Genomic DNA, 12,397 nt, shown 5'->3' on the forward strand with positions numbered 1-12,397 from the left:
GGTAGGTAGCAAACCTAACTAAGTATTACGTACCTTTTTGAAATATAATTTATTTTGACTTAATAAATATTTTGGCCGTCAAATATGATTTATAACCCTATCTGTGTTGCCTCTTCAGTTAGCTAAGCTAGCTAACTTAGCAGCATATCAAGGTGATATTATCTGAAGCTAAATTATCTCAGAATGTAGCATTAAACACATTTCATGTTAATGTAAATGTTAATGTTGCTATAACAGTTACTAACAGACAACCAAAAAGTATGTTTTTACTTGAAATTCAAATTGTTAACTAGTGTACAAGGCCAGAACAGAAGTACTGTTTCGGTATTTACGTTAGCTAAGCTATAAACAGTTAGCTAGCTAGGATAGAAACCAGCCAGTTTGCTAGCGTTAGCTTAAATGCTTTTACAAACATACATACTGTAAAAGCATTTAGGCTTGCTAGTTAACCAATTTGGTAGTTAGCTAGCGAATTGGTCTTTACTAGCTAACCTAAATGCTTCCACAGAACTTTTGTTTAGATGTTGTACATTAGCTAGCTAGTCAGGGGTGCGTTTCCCGTACAACGACGGAGCCTAGCATTGAACTAACGTGGTACGATGCATCGTTAAACTAACTAACATCTGAAGTACGACCGTTTCCCGAAACCATCGTACTTTGTTGGTACCACAGAAGTCTGAACTATGTTGGTTTGAACCACCGTGGTCTTAACTAAGGTGTTTCCAGATGTGTTCGGCCAGACTTTCCCAGCAGAAAACGTGCAAAACTCACAATCTTTAAAATATTATGCAAAATATATGTTAATAATGTATCATTTAGGCTATTTATATTGTAATTATCACCAGAACATAACGGACAACAATACTATTGATAAAATAACAATGAACTGCAAGTAAAATGTACACAATAATTGCTATATATTAATTATTATTTGTAACAGACAGTGTTACTTAAAAAAACATACACATATTTGCTATTGCAATATTTTTTTAATAAAATAATCACCATTCTGAATGAGTCTTATTCAAATGAGACCTGAGAAATGTGTGTTACTCAGTGGTTCAGCAGAGCGCCTACGACGGTGCAGCGCGCGGTGTTCTGTCGAATTGTGCAACCGATCGAGATGTGCTTCTCAACACCATCGCCCAAGCGTGGAAACATTTTTTATTTATTTTATTTATTTATATTTTTTATTTTTTTATGGTAATTCTGTTCTTTTTGGGTGCATTAAACAACCAGAAACCCCTTGTCATTATTTCTGAGTATTACAAATGCGTAAATGACAGCTGATGATAATGAAAGTAATAATAAGTTAGCAATAATAAAAAACATAAGGTTTATAATCACCCCTAATAACCCTAAAGTGTCTCCTGATATTTTGATTCAGGCTTTCCAAATAATCTACCGAAAGCATGTTTAAATATGGGGCTTTTTCTAGCAATTTTATATTTAAAAATTAAATATGCACTAGGGTAGTACGGTTTGACAGGGTAGCAAAACTCGACAGAACACCGGATGGAAGCCTAGTTCGAATCCCAGTCGTGGTTTTATTCTCTTAATGTTTTTTTTCATAATGGCAATTAATGTTATTAATTTTTACATACATATTAATGTAGCCTACATATTTCTACGTATTTCCTGTAATATATTATTTAACAAATACTAATTGATAACATTTGTATAGGCCTAGAAACATTTTCTTTATTCACACTCTGTCTGGTCCTGTTACCTCCAGAGGATAATTAGGTAATTCAAAACACCTGCTTATTACATGTCTCTATTTAGTTTAAGACACTTTTTACTTAGTTTTTTCTTGTTATGAATATATTATTAAAAGACACCTTCTTGCCTACTGTATGGATATATTTGTTTCACTGGGTACAAACAATGCAAATATACCCTCAAAGGTCCTTAGGGTACAGGTGTTTACGTTAAAGCCATTTTAGAGTATTACCCCAGTGACAGTTTAATAGCCTTATTCACAGAGTGCATATAGCACAGTGGGTTTAAAAAAATAATTATTAACTATTTCATAAATGTGCACAGCACAAGTTATCTTTACTCAAGAGATGCCTGCTTGAATAATTGACATACATCTTTCCAAGACTGTAAAATACATTTTAGCTAAAGAGCACTTCAGTGCACTCTTTTCACTACACTGAATTCATGTTTGCCAAATAAAGCTAAATGTTAAAGACATACATTAAAAAAGGACTGAATTTTATTATTTTCCCTGGGCGCACATGGATAAAAGCGAAGTGGCTCAATTAATGTAATTAACACAAACATTAAAAAAATAGGTACACTTGACATCTTAAATCCTCGTGCAGCAATATTAATGTGATTTATCAGCTTTCTGAATCCTACCGTCCATCGTCTGCACTAATAACCAGGAACTAAGCTCCTAACGACAGGTCTAGAGCTGTAGTTGGAACGACGCAGCTGAACCACGGTAGTTGCGAATATTCGCTGGAACTACGGTTCTGGGAAACACCTGAGTAGCTTAACTAAGGTTCGCACTATGCAAGTTACTAACGTGGTTACCTCCATAGTTCCAACCACGCTTTTGGGAAACACCTGCGTCGCAGCTGCATCGTCCAGACTATGTAAGTTGCTAACGTAGTTAGCAACTACGCTTTTGGGAAACGTACCCCAGCTAGGTTAACTTAGTGGTTGTGTGTCTCTACAAGTCACTGTGTAATGTTTGTTTTAGCTAGCTTTTTAGTTAAATAAAATGGTGCTGTGTCTGTGAGTTAATATAAAAAAATCTTTATTTGTATTGTTTATTCCAGAGTTCAGTAATACGTTCCTGCACACTCTGCTAATTCGTTAAAAGTGTATGTTATTAACTTAGCTAGCACATTTTTATATAAACACACTCACTACTACCAAATAAGCTTTAGTCAACATTTCTCTAATTTGTAAAATCACACTAGAAGTTGTTTGTGTATGCAGTATATTAGTATACTAGAGACAAAAATGTTTTACTTGAAAAAGTTTAAAATTAAATTACACACACACAGTTATCCTGTTAGACACAACAGGAGAATTTAACAACATTAAGTAAAATAGTGGAGCTTTTCAGAGCAATTAAATTATTCATGTTTTATATTGGCAAAAAAAGGAAATAGGAAAATCATAGATACATTTTATTATTGTCAGTAAATTAATATGTTTTAATGTTGCTGCCCCTACTTTCGCTTCTGCTGGTGCCCAATTTTCCAAGTACTTATTTCAAGAATGTGATGCTGAATTTAAAATGGTCATGTCATACAAAAGAAAAAACATAACAGCATTATATTTGTAAATATGACTGCAATAAACATATTTAACATTAAACTATTACTGTACTTTGATTCTATTAGTTGATAGTTGTATCTATAGAAACAAGCGTACAATTAAATATGTGTAGAGAAGGTATAACTTGCTTTTAGAGCCTACTCAGAAAATATAAATAAGAAAAACTATACTGGTGGGTGTGTAATGCTCTCAGGGAGTAAGATATAAATTTACTGAGGAGGAGACATCAATGAATTATTAAATGATCTTTATTTTAATTGTCTTTATATTATTTTAATCTTTATAATCAACACATTTTCCTTATAATTAATGTAGATGTATTTATATATTTAAGTATTACAGTATGGAGGACCAAAAATGACATACGTATAAATAAATAAATAAATAAATAAATGCACATATAAATGTAGAAATAAATAAATGTTGAAATAAATAAATGAATAAATAAATAAATGTTGAAATAAATAAATACATATATAAATACACATAGAAATGAATAAATAAATAAATATATAAAAAATAAATACACGCATGAATAATTGTATAGGTAAATAAATAAATTAATAAATACATTTCTAATTTTTTATATTTATTTTTATTTATTCATTTATATGTGCATTTATTTATTTTTTCATTTATTTATTCATTCATTTATTTCAACATTTCTACATTTATTTATTGATTTATTGCCACATTTATTAATTTATTTATTTCTGTATTTCTGCATTTGTATGATAGTTAGGTAGGCAGTCCTATCCTCGCTCTAAAGCAGGATTGGTTTTTGAGCTGCAAAAGTTTTGGTTCTACTGCTTGTCACTACCCGATCTGTACCCCCTGCCCGATTTGTTCCGCGCATGCGCACGCATGCGCATTGCAAACTGAGCAGGGGCACAGATCAGGTAGGCAATGCCAAGTTGTGGTTCCGCTCACACTGTCGCAAACAGCTTGTAAAACGCGGTTTCAAAATGAAGGACTTATGTTTTTACAGAGCTCTGAAAGAGTACATTTTAAGTGGAACATTTACTCCACCATGCAACAAAAAAATGCGCAAGGAAATGCGGCGTGTGTCTGAAAACTTCCTAGCAAAAGGTAAGTTAAAATCATATCATATTTTAGAAAGGTTTGCGTTAGCTGAGGAAGCGAAGTGTCCCGTTATGTGAACTAGTTAGTATAGCTAGGTTAACTATGCTAGCTAATTTAGCTCGGAGTATTTTATTATATCAATAAGTAATTAAATATGAAACGTGTTTTTTTTTTCGGCAGACAACCGATTGTTTTACACTGGACCAAATAAAACGTATATGAGACTAGTTGTTTGTACTGAGGAGGAAAAAGGTCTGTTTTGATGGAGTGCCATAACTCCGGCACCGGCAACCACAACGGTGTACGAGGCACGAGAGACAGGGTGATTGCTGGATACTTCTGGCCTACCCTAATGAAAGATGTAACTGAGTGGGTATGTTGTGAAGTTATAACACAATTTCTTATTTATTTCCAGAGCGTAAAACTGCAACACAGTACATATAAATGTTTTATTTAGTATAAATATTACAGTATTATTCATACAAGGCTGAAGTTGGTTTGATATTCGCAGCTCCTGATTCGTTTGGTTGTATGTACACTACCTTCCATCACTTACTTTCTCCAGTTTTACTTTAACGTGCTGTTCTAGTGTAATTCATTCATTTACTAAGTAGAAAATATCTAAACTAGAGAATTAGCCTCATACTTTAAGAGAAAACCTGGCATTAGCCTGGCCAGAGCTAATTGTATACTGTATAATATTTATTTTAATTATTGAATATATAATTAACAATTTAATATATAATGAAAAAAATATTTAATAAAATTATATTTTAAAAACCTTTGTGAGCCATACTGCACAAAAAATGAATAAAAAGCTAATGTTCCAATGTGATTTCAAATAATTTTTTCATCTTGGGCCTGACCAAATACACATGATATGAAATTGAAGTCTCCTATGTTAAGGAAAACCTAGAATTAGCCTGGCCTGAGCTGATTTTATACTGTAAAATGAATTAGCAACATGACATACGAGCCATAATGCACCAAAAATTGAATATTAAGCTGACGTTCCAGTATGATTTTGAAGGACTTTTTCATTTTGGACCAGAACAAATAAACATGAGATGAAGAGTTCTAGTATTCACAAAATCGCACTGGAATCACTGGCTTTATATTCATTAATTTTTGTGCATTATAGCTTGTATGCCATGTTGCCAGTTCGTTTTAAAGTATAAAGTATTTCAGGTTCTTCTTAAAGTAGAAGACTAAAACTCATTATATCATGTGTATTTGGCATGGCCCAAGATTAAATATCCTTCAAAATCGTACTGGACCATCAGCTTATATTAAATTTTTGCTGCATTATGGCTGTGTATGCTATGTTGCTAATTCATTTTACAGTATAAAATCAGCTCGGGCCAGGCTAATTCTAGGTTTTCCTTAAAATAGGAGACTAGAATTTCATATCATTTATCAGTATCAGTATTTGGTCTGGCCCAAGATGAAAAAATTCTTAAAATCACACTGGATTTTTTTTTTGAGCGCAACGGCTTTTAAAATATTATTGTATTTTTTAAATTATATATAAAATTTATTAATTTAATATTCAGTAATTAAAATAAATATTTTACAGTTAACAGTTAGCTCTGGCCAGGCTAATGCCAGGTTTTCCCTTAAGGTAGGAGGCTAATTCTCTATTTAAGATGTTTTCTACTTAGGAAATGAATGAATTACACTAGAACAGAAAATAAGTGGAAGGTCATGTATATAAAATTGCATTTTATAACATAATGTATATTTACATAGTTAATAAACAGCTGTACTGCTTTTCTTCATTATAGCTCCTTCAGTGTTGATATGTGAGGTGTTAAATATAATATGCGGAACAGTTTGTGAACGCTCCCTTTAGTTCACGGTGGTTCAGTGAAGCGGCAGCTGCGAATATCAAACCAACTTCAGCCTCATATTATTTATTCAGTAGAAACAAAAGAAATCTTTCATAGATAGTTACCAAGATTCTGATTTTGTATAAAAATAGTGTAACAAAAACAAAGTAATGTAACGACAAATATTATTGTGCACGAAATTATATAGCACACCCCTTGTTCTAATATGAATTTATGATATGCATTTTATTTTACTTTTTGTACATGTTTAGACACTGTCCCAACTTAATTCTTCTTTTTTTTTGTTTTTTTTAGGTGAAGTGTTGTCGCCGCTGCCAACTAAATGACCCCATGAAGACGGGACACCAGTGTTACATTCTATTAAGGTATTCCAAATTCTGTTTTGTTTAATAGAGAAAATAAATGTTTTGAAAGGTAATGGAAAATATGTGTTTAGGTGAAGGCTGCATGGGAGGTGATTGGCCTGGATTTAATTGGCCCACTGCGAGAAACTGGTCAAAAAAACAAGTATGTGTTGACCATGACTGATTTATATACAAAGTGGGTTGTTGCTGAGCCACTGCAAAATAAGACTGCAACTGAAGTGTCAGCAGCCATCATAAAGACACTCTACTTGTTCGGCATGGTCAAGAAAATTATTACTGACCAAGGGAGAGAGTTCGTTAATGAGGTAAAAGTCTAGTATAATGTGAATTCTTAACATTGATATTTATCTTAATTAGCACACATGTTTTTCTGACATTCTGCTATGCACACTGTATTTCCTTTTTGATGATTTGCACACAGCTGAATGAAAACATCTTTGCAACTCTGAAAATCAAACATGCTGTCTCAAGTGCCTACCACCCTCAGACAAATGGGCAGGTAATTTTCAACATAATTTTATTTGACATTTCCCTGTAATGTTAAAAAAAATTAGGAAATGTTTTAATTGTTGTTGTTTTTTATATATATATAGGATGAGCGAACAAATCAAAATGTCAAACGTGTATTGCGGAAGTATGTAAATGAAAGCCATAATGATTGGGACATCCATTTACCTGCAGTTGTGTATGGTATTAACACTGCTAAGCAAGTGGGTATTCATTATACATTCATTATGGTCGATATATAATGTAATCGATATATAATGTTTTATTTCTGATAACTTAATTTGTTTTTAACCAGTCTTCAACCAGGCACACCCCGTATTTCTTATTCTTCCATCGGCACCCTCATTTGCCAGAGGTTATGAACGCCTGTCCCATGGGAGAAGACTTTAAAATTGCTGACCCAGAAGATGATCTTGACACCCGAGTAAATGAAATGAAAATTTTAAATGAGAAGGTTAGGTCCAAATTCATGTAGTCTGACCACAGAAGTTTTTTTTAATTCAATGGCATGTAGTAAAGTGTAATTTTTTTTTTTCAGGTGCTTAGCAACATTGAAAATGCGCAGAAAAGACAACAAAAGTCTTACAGGAACCGTAAGAGAAAGCTAATGAGCACAATCAGTCCTGGCGATGAGGTCTTGATTTCTCAAGATTTCAATATAAAACAGAGAAAAGACACCCTTGCTGACCGCCACAAAGGTCCTTTCACTGTGGATAGTATCTCTAAAAAGGGTGTGGCATCAGTGGTGAAAGATAATGGGACTCGATGTTGCATCAATGTCTCACGGCTAAGGCCTTTCTACAGGTTGGAAAGTAAGAGCTAAGTAGTGTTTTTTTTGTAATGGTTGACATGTAAGGTGTATATTGTAAAGTTTATTTTATTAATATTAGACTTAATTTTTTTTATTGTCTCTTCAGATCATGGAGCAGTTCCATGTGTGTCACTTCAGGACCATGAGTATGGTACACCTGATGAAGCAACAGACCATCCTTATGCTTTTTCTGGAGAGAAATGGGAAAAAGACTTGGGTCCTCTCCAGGAAAAACTGGTAGGGGATGATTCCACCTAGCCCATTCCAAATTTCACTCTCCTTCACACACTGTTAGACACTACCAATAATTTTTTGCAATCGTATATTCAGACCATCTCTCACATACTTACACTCTCACACCATTCTCACCCCCCCTCCCTTGCTAACTCTTTTAATTGCAGTTGAAATATGTCCTGGACAAAAGCCTTCCAGCAGCAGAATTGATTGTTAAAGATGACAATATCTGTCTTACACGTGAGGACTTGTGGAGTCTTGGGTTAAATCAGTGCATGGAGTCTACTGTAAGTATATTCATGTTGCAGCATGCTTGCTCAAAGGCACAGAAATAGTTTTTTTTTGTGTGTAATTTATGCCTTTATTTTGTTTTATTACGTCTAGATTGGGAATGCATGTTTTAAGATCATCAGAGAAGCTGCTCAAAAACATGTAATTAATTACAGAAGCTCAAACATTGTTATTTTGTATACTTCTTCATGGGTACTTGTATACATTTGCTAATCTTGTTGTGTTGTAAATAGGGGAAAGATGTTTACATTGCTGACATGTATGTGGTTCCCACATGGAAAACGATGAATGTGGACCCACTCTCAAGTTTACCGGTAAAGTGAAGTTAAACACACACACAGACAGACAGTTGCACATTAATGCAATGATTTCTGTACAATGCACAGTAGTTGAATGGTTGCATTTTCTTTCTCTACACCAGAACAATCTGTGTTCAAAGGATGCGATTTTGTTCCCTGCATGGAGTATGCAACAGAATCAACTGGATCACTATTTGCTATGTGTTGAGTTACAGTTTCAAAAAATAGATATTCAGATTTTTAGAATGAAGTTTGTTGATTAGCTTATCATTTTGAAATATGTCCATTGCAGGTTTTACTGGTTGTGGAGAGAGAGATCATTTTTCTAGATTCTGTACTCCCTGGTGGTTTTGGAGATGACTCGTACAAAACGATATTTAGGTTAAGAGAGAGGAAAAAGTTGCCCTTGTTCAGTGGCTTTTACCAATAATATTTTACGCAAGAGCCATGTTCTGTGGCTGCTGATTTACACAAAAGCCTTGTTCTATGGCTGATGATTTACAAAAAGCCTTGTTCTATGGCTGAAAATTAACAAAAAGCCTTGTTCTATGGCTGATGATTTACAAAAAGCCTTGTTCTATGGCTGAAAATTAACAAAAAGCCTTGTTCTATGGCTAATGATTTACAAAAAGCCTTGTTCTATGGCTGATGATTTACAAAAAGCCTTGTTCTATGGCTGCTTATTTATAGCTTTGTTCTTTTGTTTTATGTTTACGCAGAAGCCTTGTTCGATGGCTGTAGGATTAGGTCTCATTTTATGAAACTAGACCATGGAGAACAATTGTATGACTATAGGTTTCAGTAAGTGTGTGTCCATAATTAATTTTTTTTTCCATTTTATGTGCAGACATATTGCAGGCCAGATTGACCCAAGACCCTGGACAGAGAAGACCGGCAGAAGTTTTAATGTAAAGCCTTTTCTTTATTTTCTTACTGGGTTATATAAAACTCTGGACATCAGTTGGCTTAAATGTAATGTAAGACTATAGATATTTTCTTTTGAAGAGAATTTTCTACTGTGATTTTGGGAAACTGAGCCATGACTAGCCCACCAGTTGATACTTTTTGCTATATTCATTCGTCTTCTTTCCACCATACATTCTTTCTTGTCCAGACCTAGGGACTTTCTGTCTATTTTACACAATTTGAAACAATCTCTATCTTCAGCACATCTACTTCATGTATTAATGGCTTTTGGCAGTAACTCAGTAAGGGGGAACCTAAGCTTACTTTAGTGAAGCACTTGTCTACATCTGTTTCTATTGGTTCAACACCTTTACTTAACAGTAATATTTAATATTTTGTTTCCAGCACTTCCCTCAACAAACTTCTGGGAACTACTGTGGCATCCTTATACTCATTGTAAGCATCCTTTTAAGTTGTGATAAGCAGCATTTTGAGTTATTGGGTATAATAGAGAGATTTATTTTTTTACAGTATGCCCTCTGTATCTGCACCAATACCCCATTTATCTTCACAGAGGTCAGTTGCATCTATTAATATAGAAAAAATATTTCAAACCCCACCCCAATCGTCTGATCATTGTTATATATGTTTTAGAATGATGTGCCATTAATCCGCCAGTGGTGGTGCATCCTACTGATGGAAAGATTTCAGATTGAAGGGTAAGGCCACTCTGCTAAAGTATTCATGCCTTTTCTGCATTTTATTTCATTTGATTACCTGCTGATTAAGTTTTTTGATTCAACAGACATGGCCAGAGGTTTGCTTTCTGGACTGACAAGGCTAGCAGGCTATTGCAAGGGACCCTTCAGCCACTTTTTAGGGTATCTAGGTCAATCACTTCAGACATTCCACCTCATGTGCAAACCATGGTCAACCGCACAGCCCAAGAAAAGAAGCTGGTAGACTTTGCTGTACAAGACCATGGAGTCCGGCAACATTTGTTGGTATGTTTGTCACACATTAACAATGTTTGTTATTTACAATTTGCACATTGTTTTACCATTACAGTGTTATAAGCAAATAAGCAAAAGGCCTTATAATTCATGCTTGTTGTCACCATGTGTTGGGGGACTTTTTTTTTTTTTTTTTTTTTTTAATGTGGATTTACAGTCCAAAACTTTTAACATAAACTACTTTTGACATTCAACTAGAAATGTTAAATGTTTGCTCATGTTTTGATGAAGTGCTTTTGGCACTTTGCCTTTTGACCTAAGGGTGTACTCTGTGGAAAAGAGCCTTCGAAGTGGCTCAGCAGAATCCAGAAGGGATCATCTCTACGGGTGCCAGTGTACCTGGACTTGGAGGAAGAACAGGACTCCCTATTTTTCTATCTTCAGGATGTCCTGAAATCTGCACCAGTAGAATTCCACATTGAGGATCAAGTGCAGTTCATTTTGGATGTTTTGTTCCCAGAGGTAAGGTTACTAGGTATGCAGTAAATATCTATTAACAATGTTAAATAGCCTGTTGTGACTTAAGTTACATAAAAATTTTAATCAAATGTATCTTTTTTTTAAATCCAATAGAGTAGTACTGTGAGACCATGATAACCACAATACATTTTCTCAGACAGTTATTGGGTCATTTTCAGCAGTGACACTAACGCTAATGCTGGAGTTTTTAAACACCTCAGTTTCACTTGCTTGACCTGAATAGTCCACCGGCGGTGGACATCCAGTGAGCATTGATGAAGGACTAGAGTATTGACAGCACCAACTATGCAGCAACAGACTCAGAGCTTCTATCTGACTTTACATATACACTGTGGTGCAGATAGGTAGGAGTGTCTAATAGAATGAGAGACAATAAATGGACACAGTGTTTAAAAACTCCAGCAGCACTGATATATCTGATCCACTCACTGTACCAGCACAACATGCACTAACACCTCATACACCACCACCATTGCTAATCACTTCTAATCACTGCACTGCAGTGCTGAATCTTTATAATGCAGTTTTATAATTTATATTTAATTTTTTTAACCCTTTTGTTAGTGCATCACCCAAGCCATGTCTACACTACAGGGAATAACTATACAAGAGGCTGAAGAGTTGTTTCTTTCAGGTCCTAACTACAGCAGAAGGTAAAAACAGTTACCTGTGTTTGAAATATCTGTATGAATGTTTATTTATTGTGACTACCATTTTAATTGGGTGGGTGGTTGCGTGTTTGTGTCGGGGTACTTTGAGTTGGGGAGGGTGGGTTTTTGTGTTGTGGTGGGTGTTTGTGTCGGGGGGGTTGGGTGTGTTGGGGTGAGGTGGGGTGGGAGTGGGGTGAGGTGGGGTGTGTTGAGGTGGGGTGGGGTGTGTTGGGGTGAGGTGAGGTGGGAGTGGGGCGGGGTGAGGTGGGGTGAGGTAGGGTGGGAGTGGCTGGGTGGTTGTGTGTTGAGAGGGATGTTTTTCTTTTGTTTTGCTTTTTGCTCTCATGCTTTCTCTGAGAAGAAAATAAACTGGTATTTTGATAAATGTGTTGTACCTTATTTTTAATGGTTAGTAGCATATTGATACAGGACCACATTTAGAGACATGGTATTTGGTTCCCATTTCTAAACATTCTGCTGTGTATTTTAAGCAAAAATAAATGTTTTTTATTAATAAACTCTTTGTTAGCTTGAGGAATACTACAAATGGTCAAAGACCACACCACCACCCCATATAATGGATATAACCCAAACAGGTTTGTTATAAT

General features: G+C 34.8%; 2 long non-coding RNA genes across 3 annotated transcripts in view; both read left to right on the top strand.

Annotated features, from left to right (window-relative positions):
• Positions 1 to 6,624, top strand: part of LOC125782480 (uncharacterized) — a 7,036-nt gene extending 412 nt beyond the window's left edge. Inside the window, exons 1-4 of one of the 2 annotated variants that reach the window (XR_007425158.1) lie at position 1; positions 4,289 to 4,389; positions 4,564 to 4,756; positions 6,528 to 6,624. The exon at position 1 is cut by the window's left edge and continues 412 nt beyond it. This is a non-coding gene — a long non-coding RNA (uncharacterized LOC125782480). The remainder of the gene's footprint in view (positions 2 to 4,288; positions 4,390 to 4,563; positions 4,757 to 6,527) is intronic. The other variant, XR_007425157.1, reaches the window with a different exon arrangement.
• A 3,419-nt stretch (positions 6,625 to 10,043) lies between these two features.
• Positions 10,044 to 11,422, top strand: LOC125782456 (uncharacterized). Its single transcript, XR_007425142.1, has 4 exons — positions 10,044 to 10,102; positions 10,178 to 10,222; positions 10,301 to 10,365; positions 10,452 to 11,422. It is a non-coding gene; the product is annotated as an uncharacterized LOC125782456 (long non-coding RNA).
• The last annotated feature ends 975 nt before the right edge of the window (positions 11,423 to 12,397 follow it).

This window comes from Astyanax mexicanus, chromosome 17 (genome assembly GCF_023375975.1).
Source record: "Astyanax mexicanus isolate ESR-SI-001 chromosome 17, AstMex3_surface, whole genome shotgun sequence".
NCBI classification, from domain to species: domain Eukaryota; kingdom Metazoa; phylum Chordata; class Actinopteri; order Characiformes; family Acestrorhamphidae; genus Astyanax; species Astyanax mexicanus.